This window comes from Amblyomma maculatum, chromosome 1, assembly GCF_055883805.1.
Source record: "Amblyomma maculatum isolate TAMU_Amacu chromosome 1, ASM5588380v1, whole genome shotgun sequence".
In the NCBI taxonomy this organism is placed as follows: domain Eukaryota; kingdom Metazoa; phylum Arthropoda; class Arachnida; order Ixodida; family Ixodidae; genus Amblyomma; species Amblyomma maculatum.
Genome location: NC_139344.1, coordinates 162622996 through 162635360, shown reverse-complemented (window position 1 = coordinate 162635360; position 12365 = coordinate 162622996). Strand labels below are relative to the sequence as shown.

Here is a 12365-nt window from a genome sequence, read left to right as displayed (position 1 = left end):
AAGCCAGTATACAATTCTTTGTTAAAGAAACAATCAAACAAACAACAACAACAAAAATATAGAACAAACAGAGAAATGGAGATTGTGAAGTAGCACTCATGAACACACCCAGAGATAACACAGCATTATATCCTAGAAATTGAGCATAATGCAATCGCGGTAGAAATTCATACAAAAGAAAGAAAAAAAGTCGTAGGAAAAGAGACAGCATAGTGGTCCAATATATTTACCGAAAGTGTAATGATTCAAGGTAGGTTTTCAATGCTGACTAAAATAAAAATGATTCTGTTATGGTGGCGATTCTGGGTGGCTGTTCATTCCATTCTTTTATTGATAAGATCAATGGTGAATGTTTGTACTTTTGATGGGACTGCGGTAGCTCGAGGGAGCGGACGTGCTTCGCATGAGCTCCGCACATTTCGACCAGCCAGGCCCAATCATCTCAACAGATCTCCAAAATTCTTGTTGGAGCTTAAAGAGGAACACAAGCGGACCACTTGGACAGCAAATTCGAAGAGGTGGGCCCATTTTTGGGTTTTATACCGGACTTTGCGTTTGCCGAGCGGCGGGGTGCGAGCTAAGCCTCGTTAGGCCTAGCGCGACAACGGGCGTTCGAGGACTCTCCGGCCTCGTCACGAGCGACGACGGCGATGGAGACGGCCCTCTACCTCGACAACCGACCCAACACTGAGAGGGCATCAGAAGCATCACCAAAATATTTCATGGAAACCCAGGAGATAGAAGATTGCCACGTCAGCACTCGGCCAACGGCTGAGGCGGGAAACGCGGCGATTTTCGCGCCAAACGATGTCGCCATGTTGGGCTCGCAGGGCTCGCAGAGCGAAATCGAGCAGGAATACGACCAAAATTGGGAATTAGCCAGATTGAAACGCAAGAGGAAACCCCGCAAGGAAGGGAAAAACCCCGGAGATCTCCCGCCTCCCGCCCAAGCGGAATTAGGCGCGAAAACCCCGGGGGGCGCCTCGACGGCAGCTGGAACGCCAGCTGCGCTGAAGCAAGACAAGAAGGAAGCGGCGCGCCGGCCAGGCCCAAGATTGCCGCCGCTCCCAAAAGACGACTTCAAGGTGATCCTGAGACCGAGGGGCCTCGTGATACGATCGCTACAAACCCATCAAGTCGCCCGAGCCGTTGTCGCAGCGACCGGTGCAAAGTGCAAGAGCGAAGACATAATTATAAGACTATGAAACGGTTCGAACATCATCATAGTCAGCACAGACGATGAAGATACGCCCCAGAACGTAAGACGTATTACCCATCTTACGTTTGGCAACAGAGCGTATGAAGTCAACGCCTACGTAGCAGCCCCCGAAGGCACTCAGAGAGGCGTGATCCACGGTATAGAACCGGGGACATCATCTGCCGAACTCAAAGCCAACCTAAGGGTGCGGACGCAGGGAGTCAAGATCCACAGCGCCCGGATGCTTGGAAAGTCAAGTTCAGCCGTCACCACGTTTGACGGACCCACTACCCCAAGACAAGTACTATACTACGGAGAAGAGATGTGGTGCTACCCATACCGCCCGACGCGGCAGATTTGCTATATCTGCTGTCAACAAGGACACAGATCGGACGTCTGCCCCAACCCGGGAAGCAAGGCCTGCAGACTCTGCGGAACGCAGAATCCAATGGAAGGACACTCGTGCACAACCAAGTGCCTGGTCTGCGGAGGCGATCACGCAGCCGGCACGAGGGAGTGCAAGCACCGGCTCAAGACGGCCGAAGAGCTTCGAGGAGGACCCACACGAGGTGGGCCCACACAGCGACAAAGCCGGAGCCGGAACCGAAAGGGAGGACGTGGACCAAGGTGGTTCAGCTCGGAGCGGACCGGGAGCCAGGCCCGGGATGAGTCGAGCCCGTCCAGAAGCCGGTCGCGGAGCCAGAGCCGGGGACAGAGTCGGACCAGAGACGAGTCCTACCCACCCCTGGTAAAGCAAAGCGGACACCCGGGACAACAAAAGCAACAACAGAAGAAAGGTGGAGTGAAGGTGAGCTGGGGAGCAGGCCCTCCCAAATCACTTTTTCCGCACTCGGGACAACAAAATCAAACAAACAATGAAATGAAACTCGCTGAGGAGAATAGGGCACTTAAAAAGGAGCTCGAACTCTGCCGCGAGGAAACGCGGAAACTTAAAAAAAGAATAGATGACCTCATAAAGGAAATGCAGCTCCAGAGACAGGGTTCGCCCCCGCGAATAATAAACCCGGCCCCGCAAGCGCCGGAACAGCCCTTGGAGCAGCACACACAACAACCACAAATCTTAGAGAGCAAATTGGAAAATTTTATGAGTATGATGCAAAACCAACTGATGCGATTGCAACAGAAAGTAGCGCTACAAGATCAAAATTTCCGAACATACGTTAAAAGCCAAAGCACACAAAAAACCACAAACGACGCCAGAGACAGGCTTTTTAATGAAAGAAGATTCGGGGCAGAAAACCAAAGTGGAAAAAGCAGTGACGCAACATGGCAGGACAGAACCAATTAGATATATGGCAGTGGAACTGCAGGGGATACCGGCGCAAGCAGGGACTCCTCCAGCAGTTCATCAATACCAGACACACACCTCCAGACATCATCATGCTACCGGAGACTAACACCACACCCACCCTGAAGGGATACACATGTCAGGAAAACGGACGCGTCGCTACCCTCATCAGCAATAAGCTGGTCACCATAGCACACAAAGAGATTGAGGGCACACAGATAGAACATATTATAACAGAAATTATACCCGAAAAGAAGCACAAGGCAAAGAGCACCTTCGTAGTTGACCTTTACAGCCCCCCAAAACAAAAGGGTAGCGATTTCAGCAAGCTCTTTTCGGAAGCAAATAAACTAGCCAAGACGAACACCTTAGTAATCGCGGGTGACTTCAACGCAAGAAGCGCGAGCTGGGGATACCAAAAAAAAAAAACAGAGAGAAAGGGGAAACAGATATGCGTGGCGGCGGAAAGCATAAACTGTGACCTCCTAACGGAAGAAAATCAACCGACTAGGCGAGGTAACAGTGTGAGTCCAGATACCTGCCCTGACCTCACCTATATTAAGGGAACAAAGCAGGCCGAGTGGGAAAATCTGCTGGAAGACCTAGGCAGTGACCACTACATACTAAGAACGACAATTGAAGCAGCCAACGTAAAGAAGAAGATCGGAACGGCCCACCTTACCAACTGGGACGCCTTCCGCAAACACTGCGAACAACTAAAAGGGGAAATCACTTCCGTGGAGGAGTGGGGCCAACAACTGAAACAAATACAAGAACTCTATACGAAAGAAATAGATAGAACAGAACAAGTACCGGAGGTGGACAAGCGGCTGCTCGAGCTATGGGAGGCAAGACGCGGGCTCACCAAACGCTGGAAAAAGCAAAAGCTAAATAAAAACTCAAAAAGAGGATCGCGGAAATCACGATAAAGGCAGAGGAGTACGCAACACAAATGGCCATGCAGGGATGGCAGCAGTTCAGCAGCTCACTGAACGGCACGCTCAGCACGGCCAACACGTGGCGCATACTAAAGGCCCTCATGGACCCAACCAAGACAAAAACAGAAAGTGGCAAGGCAATTCAGAAATTGGACCACCAGTACGACGGAACAGACGAAGAACTGCTAGAAGCAGTCCGCATCAAATGCTACGGAAAGGACAACCCCCAGGACTACGACGGGGAGTACCAAGGGGCGGACAATCCTGCAATGGACAGGCCGATCACGAGAGAGGAAGTCCAGGCGGCGATAAGAGCGACAACACGAAATACAGCAGCCGGCGCAGACAAGATCAAGAACGCCTTGATTCGCAACCTCAGCGACGGGGCAATCGACCAGCTCACGGTGTACCTCAACATGCTGTGGGCAGAGGGGATGGTCCCGAAGGAGTGGAAGCACGCTGTCGTGGTTATGATACCCAAGCCCGGCAAGACGCTTCAGATAGAGAACCTGAGACCCATTTCGCTCACGTCGTGCCTTGGCAAATTGTACGAAAGAATCCTCACCAGGCGAATCCAACAATATCTAGAGGCCGAGGAGCAGTACCCGCAGAGCATGTTCGGCTTCCGGGCGAACCTGTAAACGCAAGACGTCCTACTGCAGATAAAGGAAGAAATCATAGACACGGCACCCAGAACTGGCGAAAACATTATCATGGCCCTGGACATCAAAGGGGCCTTCGACAATGTTAGCCACGAAGTCATCATGGAAGGCCTAAACAACGCCAATTGTGGAAGGAGGACCCACGACTACGTAAGATCCTTCCTATCAGAACGCGCAGCGACAGTGGGGTTGGGAGACCTGCGAAGCGACACCTTCACCACCCCACGAAAGGGCACGCCGCAAGGATCCGTAATCTCACCAGTGCTCGTCTACACTGCGATGATCGGACTGGCCAGAAAAATCAGCAAGATCGATGGCATCCAGTACGCAATGTACGCCGACGACATTACGGTCTGGACGAATCGAGGCTCGCTAGGACAAAAGCAAGAGAGACTGCAGGAAGCAGCAACATGTGTAGAAGAGTACGTACGTGAGAGAAAGGGGCCTAACCTGTGCCACGGAGAAGTCGGAACTTCTTAGGGTAGGGTCCAACCCCACCAAGGTGGACCTGACAGTAAGGTTAGAAGGCCAAAATATACCGGAAAGGGACATGATACGCATCCTAGGCATGTGGATCCAAGGAAGCAGAAGATGTACCCACACAATCAGTCTACTCAAGACGTCAACAGAACAAGTAAGCCGCATGATAAAGAGGGTATCGCAGAACAGAAGCGGGATGAAGGAAAGCGACACGATCAAGCTCGTCAAAAGCCTGATAGTCAGAAGAGTCACGTACTCGTTGCTATACCACCGCATGACCAAGAAAGACAAATAACAGACGGAGGCGCTGCTAAGAATAGCGTACAAGACGGCACTCCACCTACCAAAAAACACATCAAATGAAAAGCTGCTACAAATGGGCCTAAACAACACATTCGAAGAACTGACGGACGCCCAGCTAAGTGCGCAAATAGTCAGGCTCCAACAGACAGTCACCGGCCGCAGGCTCCTAGAGAGATTAGGACACGACGTAGAAGGGATCGTAGATAGAACAGCCACCATTCCAGACGAGGTCCGTCAAACACTGGATGTCAGCCCCCTGCCGAGAAACATGGATCCCAACCTCCACGCCGCTAGAAGGCAGGCCAGGGCAGACTATGTGCTGCGGAACCTAGCCACAATGGAAAATACAGTATACACAGACGCGGCCCTATACCCATGGGACCGCAGGACCAGAAAGTTCAGAGTCACGGCAGCAGTGGTAGACAACATGGGGGAACCAATCAGCAGTGCGACGTTAAGAAACTGTACGGTTACGGAGGGGGAGGAGGCTGCCGTAGCTCTAGCGGCGGCTGAAGGTTACCGTAGGAACAAGTATCTCATAATACTAACAGACTCCAAAGCAGCATACAGGAACTACACACGGGGCAAAATAAGCAAGGAAGCGCTGAGCATCCTCCTCGAAGCAAGGCTTCCAAATACACAGCAAGGCTTCCAAATAAATTCCTTAAGGCACAGGATTTTCTGGATACCGTCACACACCGGGTTAGAGGGTAACTCGAGGGTAGAGAGCCTAGTTCGCGAGATCACGAACCGAGCAGGGCAGTCAGAAGCCCTGGAGGACCCCATAACGGTGGAACCAACGTATGCAGAAATACTAAACTGCCACAGAGGGCGGAGATTCAAATACCCACCACCCCACACACCATTACCACAGCACGAGGCGGTCTGCTGGCGGAGACTGCAAGCAGGGACATTCCACAATCTATACATACTACACAAGATGTTCCCTACACAATACAGGAACACATGTCCGTGGTGCGGGGCAACCCCCACACTATACCACATCACATGGGAATGCGAACGAAACAGAGCCTTCCACAAACTAAATAACCCGAGTGCGGAACAATGGGAGGGTCTGCTGACCAGCAGCGAGCTCACGGCCCAAATGGCACTGGTGCGGCACGCCTGCGAAGCAGCAAGACTCAGTGGTGCCCTGGAATAGGGGCGCCGACCTTGTGAAGAGGCCGAAGATATGAAGACATCGGCCCGCCGCTAAAACCACAAACTTTTTAGAGCAATAAATGTTTTCTCTCTCTCTCCCTCTCTCTCTCTTGTACTTTTCCGTTCGGGCAAAAACGGGGTTAACTTTAGAATGTTTTTATTGTAGAAATGTTTTATAGTAATATTATTAAGAATATCATTCCCATCAAACACTGAGCGCTGGTAGACGTTTCCCGTAACTATTGCGACATAATTGAAGTGTTTAGCACTAGCTGCTTTTGTCTACCTTTTCGGACTTATAGGCATGCTATGGGAAAACCAGTAAATAATGTTTAGGATTTTGAGCTACAAATTGAGTGATTTCGTGTGTCTGCGCTACCTTTAAAGTTGTACTGCACAGGTATTTTGACCTTTTGTGAAATCGCTGGAAATGCATTTATGAGCTGTGATTACGTATTTTTAAGCTGATTGCATTATTTTCTGCGTTTTATAAGCGCACCCCAGACGCTGCCTGCGTAGGCGGGAGGTGTCACATGATTCACAGCGATCTCGCCGCACAGGTATGACATCACTTCAGCTGTAGCGCCGGAAGTTTCTTAGCTGAAGGCGTTAAAATACTCTATCAACGGGCAGTTAAAACGCAGAAATGGCATTACGAACGGCGGTTATTCAGATAGCCAGACGATCAGGGACTGTACATCATGCAGGTGCGATCCTGCCGTCCGATCAAGCGACGAAGAGTAAAATGAGCTGGGGGAGTTATGCATTTGGCCAACCGTGCGCACTCCCCGAGAAAATAGCTGTGCGTATTGTAATCTGCATTTATGCGCAGCGGACAAGCTTTTCTAAAGTGCAGAACATCAAGGAAACACATTCATTCATCCCTTCATCCACGAATTCAGCCGCTGCGTCAATATAGAGGTCATGGCTGGTTAAACTAGGGTTTTTGCATGGCGTAAGCAGTGCCAGCAGCACAGTGACAGCTCGAAATAATTAGCAAACAACATTAGCAAACAACCCACTAACATTAGCAAACAACATATTTACTTTTTGCCAGTTTAAGTACGGATATCTTCTGCCTACGGAATGTTTGGTTGAGCATTCAAATTCGAAATAAGGAACACGACACTGTTCCCAATTCAGTTTCGTTCCGCGTCACATCTCAAGACGATTTTTTCTCCTAGGTTGTGTGAATTTGGATACAGACACGCAAAATAGTGAGAATGCTCCCGAAGTATCATTTCATAGGGGGAATGCAGATATTACAAGCGTTCCTGTACATTCATCTCTTACTTTCTACATGATTACAACGTATGCTAGAGAAAGCGCTTTTTTTTTTCACGTACCCTGTTGTTTCTATACGTCACATATAATTTTCGTGTATTTGAGGTTTCGTCATTTCGAAGCCTTGACTGTCATGCTTCTTGAACTCTTTGGGGTTTACGTACGGCTTAACATGAGGTTCTAGCGGCTGTTAATCCCATGCTGAGGCCCGGCCGGTCTCGAAGGAGAGCGCGCTTTTCTGCTCCTACGGCCTCTCCAATGGGATCTGTTTCCACCACCCGCCGCACCTCAGTGGGGTTGCCACCGCCCCACTGCTCCGCAACAACCGTTCACGCGCAAGGAAAACGCGCGCTCACTCTTAGCTCCGCCCGCGTCAGTTGCAACCGGCAGATCCTGACATTTCGCCCCTTATGGTTTTTACAAAGCCCGTAATCAGCATCGAACATTTATCGTGTACAAGGAATAAAATCCAGTCAACAATCGGCTCACGCACGCGCGCGCCTTCGTCAGTGGGGCCGTGCACAGTCAAATGAAGCTTCGGGTACACTTCAACATTTTTTGCCCCAAAGTTTTTTACGAAAATAAATGTACCAGGCTATGCGATTTGCCTGTGAATGTTGTAAGCAGGTGTAGCGCGACCTGACGTGAGTTCATGGTGAAATGTTGGGTGGAGATTCTGTCAACCGCTACCGTTTTAGTTTAGATCAGAAAAGGCACCGGCGAAAAGTCATCGCGAGTCTCAGATTCAGAGTAAATAACAAAACTTTACTCATATAGTTAAAATTTCATTTCTCTAGTGGAGTGGGCTATTCTAGCTTTGTTCAATACAAATGTTAAAAGACAGAAGATGTATATGTAGTTTCGCGACTACTTTCAATCAAGGAAATGGGCATAAACAGTTAGGCGGAATTGAAAAGAGGGGCAAACAACAAAACAATTGTCCTTCAAAGTTACACATTGCATCAAAATGCGACCTGCGTCTAAAAAATTCAGTCTCAAAATCTTCCTGTACGGCTTGTGCACATAATTAAGGAGTTGGCCTCTCGTTCTTCTCTGTCACTTTCCAGGTATAATTAATAGAGAAGAAGAATTCTGAGAAAGTTTTCAAATCTCAAAGAAGCGGACCTAATAACATGGTTGTTGTCACTTCCTTTCGGGCAACTCAGTGCTGAATTCTCATGTGCTGATTGAATCAGGATCTTAAGTACTTCGAGAGCATTTGTGTGTAGTAGGTGTACGGCATTTTTTTTTTCTTTTTTTTTTTTTTTTACTCTTGTCCAATACGGCAACAAGCTCTGGTTTCGAATAATGCAGCCCACTAGAATATTGTCCTCGTAGAAGAGTGTTCTAGTACCCCCAAAATAAAACGGAGCAGACATACGACCAAAATTTCATGTCGAGGAGCGCCCTGCAAGCGGATGTGCATGTGTATAGCTTGGATGCGTGTGGGTCACCCTGGTGTTCAGCTTAACACATTTGGTGTTCGCCCTCAGCAGCCCGGACGAAGGAGACCACGTTTTCCCCAAAATCGCGCTCCGCTTTGTTTTGTGGGCACTAGTACATGGGGCTGCTTCTTTCGCTAGTTTCAAGAAGTATAGCGCAAGCGTCACACCCGAAGTTGATTAATTTTACAATATATCCAGCGACGTAAGGTAAACCGAAATATGTGACAGTGGGTAATCGGATCGCAGGAGATGCCATCCCTTCATTCAGTTCCTCGATTACTGATTGCGGCACAGCTTTTTTTTTTTTTCGGCATCGACGCAAGGTGTCTTGATTTTGCTCTGAGATGAAATGTCCGTCTTGACAATGTAGTCAAGTGCCGCTAACTGTTTCGGCCCTCGCATCTAGCATGTCGTTATTAGCCTTACTTTCCCGAAGAAGAGAACCTCAATGGGCCGCTATATAGGGCTTGAAATGTGTCTTCAGTGAGAGTGTCCTTCTTTTACGCTTTAGATACTTTCGACATAGCAGGTGAACTCATTTGTAAGTCACTGCATCTGGTATCATCTTCACCATTTATTGGCTTCTTTTTACCACTTCCAGCACAAGTGGTGCCATAAATATCAAACCATTTTTTATTGTTTTCATATCATGTAAAAATTTAATTAAAACAACGTTTATTTGAAAAATTGAAATAATGTTTAATACAACATATTAGCTATTATATTAATTGTAATAACATTTAAAACTCAACCCTACAACGTTTACTTTGACTGTTATACTAATACTTTATATCATGCAAGCATTTTGCAATTTACATCACATTTTTATGAAATAATTTTCATCTTCGGTGCTACATGAATGGTTTCGCATCTAGCGCTGAAAGACGGTTTTGCTGTTGCAGAACAGTTGCTGTCACGTTAGCCTTGAAGAAGCTTTGATGTGATCACTCCTCATTCAGATTTTTTTTTAATTCCTATTCTTGTACAGGCTTGGGAAAAATTCGGATTAAAAAGGACAAAAGTAGCTACCATGCCGCAATGTATGTCAAGCTTGTCGAACGTTTGCTGAACGACGGTGTCTTTTTATATCCGTTCACGTCTGTAGTACGCTGACGACATGCCGCTGCAGCATGTAGGTACCTTCTGTGTCCTTTCATTTCGATCACCCCACTTTCTACACCCTCCTCCTCCAACGTGGCGGGCTTGATTAGCATCTGACGAGCTGAATGATCAGTTGACCTTGGTGACCCTGGCCCAGGACATTATTGACGCTTAGTAATGCTTTGAATAACCCCGCCGGGGTGGCGCAGTGGTTACGGCGCTCGACTACTGCGCCCAAGGACGCGGGATCGAATCCCGGCCTCGGCGTCCGCTTTTCGGTGGAGGCGAAAAGCAAGGCGTCCGTGTGCTGTGCGATGTCAGTGCACGTTAAAGATCCCCAGGTGGCCGAAATTTCCGGAGTCCTCCACTACGGCGTCTCTCATAGTCTGAGTCGCTTTGGGACGTTAAACCCCACAAACCAACCAACCGTAATGCTTTGAATAAAGTTGTTTCCTCCGCCTCCTTTCATTTCTGGGCTGCACTCACCATGAAACCCGCGAGCGACAGTGCGAAACCAGGCAAAATCCACCCGCCGCCGCTGAAGCAGACGCGGAACGAACAGTGAGCAGATCGCGCCCCTTGCGGCGGCGGAAAACGTAACTCAAGGAGAAACGTTCCCATTGCTCCCGCGGCGATTGAGAAGGCCGTAAGAATGAGCGCCTGCTCTCCCTGGAGACCGGCCGTGGCTGAGGATTACGGAAGAACAAGGAGAAGGAGATGGTTACGCAATATCAAAGAAAACTCGGCAAGGTATGAGGAGGAGTCTCAGTCCGCGACCAAAATCGACAAGAGCACTTGTCTTCGTCTGGGCGTCACGGCGAAGAGATATAGTCTCGTGTCGAAACGTTGGCTTGGTATATATATATATATATATATATATATATATACACTTTTCCCTAATCAGGTGGTATCTAGAAGTTGCAGATAAACAATGTAATAGGGCCCGGATATATCGCACCCAGATGTTTTGAATTACAAGCTACATCGAACACATAGAATTAGCCCCTATATATATATATATATATATATATATATATATATATGCAGTTGCTATGGAGGAAATGGCCCCGAACAAAATCAGAATCAGAAGAATTTGCTGTAAAACCATGACACACAGCTCGATATTTTTGGGTGCCTGGCATCTATCGAAAATGCGACATATATCCCTTCCCTGCACTGAACCATTGTTAGAACCTTGAAGAAAACAGTACTTTTTCACCCCCTCTCCTTCATTTGTCCATTAGTTGCGTGGGTCGGATTCGTGTTCAAAAATGACTGCAAAAAGCGAGAGCACCTTCATCACGTCCCCCACGCAGCGTGTGCCGCGTGCGCAGGCTTCAACTGGCGCCCACTGCAGCAGGCCGAAGGGCGAGGGCGCGGACTGGGCGCGGAGGCAGGGGAGCGCGTGACGTCGCACCTACCGAGGAGCAGTAGTTTCAGGCGCCGCCGCGAGGTGCGCCAACTCAAGAAAAAAAAATGCGAAAAAAAAAAGCAGCTCCTTCTATTGACATTGTGCAAGACACAACGTGAGTTAAGTCGTCTTAGGAACGCTGGGTTTCATTGCAGTTGAAAAGTGTGGCACGTAAACTTTGATGCAGTATCCCTTTAAAGTGTATGTAGAGTGCAAAGGCAGTCTACGGGTTGACTTAAAGAGGAGTTTGCTGAAGCCGGACAGTTCTGAATAAGTAATTATATTACCGCCCTCTTCCGCAATCACCCTTTTATTAATAGGAACAGCCGTCTGTGACGTCAGGCCGAGAGCTATTCTATTCTGCTGCTCTATATTCAAAATGTAGGGCGGGGAGCAGCAGAGCTTGCTCCAATAGATAAGAAGCAGAAGAATTATTAAAACCTATTGCGTCCCTGATGGAGCCGGCCGCGCTTCGGAGCCTACGCTAGAGCCATGTAGCAGCAGATAGGTTTTCACTAGAAAAACATTACTTGTGTAAATTTACTATACAGCACGGCCACTCAGCGCCCTCGAAGACACCGTTACAACGTTAGAAAAGTTATCGGGTTATTAAAGCAGCCTTTGGTGAGTGTCTTCAAATCCCTTGTATTTCTGTAATATTACCCTGCATGTCACACACTCATATTTGTCGTACACATTTTATGTTGCTAGTGTGAGCATGAACGGACCATTTATAATAAAGTAAAATATTCAGTACGCAGGTCGACCGGGTGACAAGCTTAAACTTGTGTACTACTTTTTGGAAATGAAATCGAAGATAATTTCTATATATATTATATTACAATATTTTACATGAAAGCCCATTGTACGATCCTGGGTTACAAAGGCCATCGTGCCTACGCTTGCGCATAGTGACGATAACTTGGAGCAGAAGTTCGGGCACGGAGAAGAGCTGAATATCTGCACAACACATCACGTTGCACGCGTGTGGACCAGAACATAGCCACGTAAGCAGCACGGCATTACCTGCTGAAGCAGAAACAGACTGGAGGTCACAAAATAAGTTCAGACGT

The 12365-nt window shown here is 48.2% G+C and overlaps 1 pseudogene; it reads left to right on the top strand.

Moving 5' to 3' along the window:
* The first annotated feature begins 650 nt into the window (after positions 1–650).
* LOC146204776 (uncharacterized) lies at positions 651–11290 on the top strand (annotated as a pseudogene).
* Positions 11291–12365: the final 1075 nt, after the last annotated feature.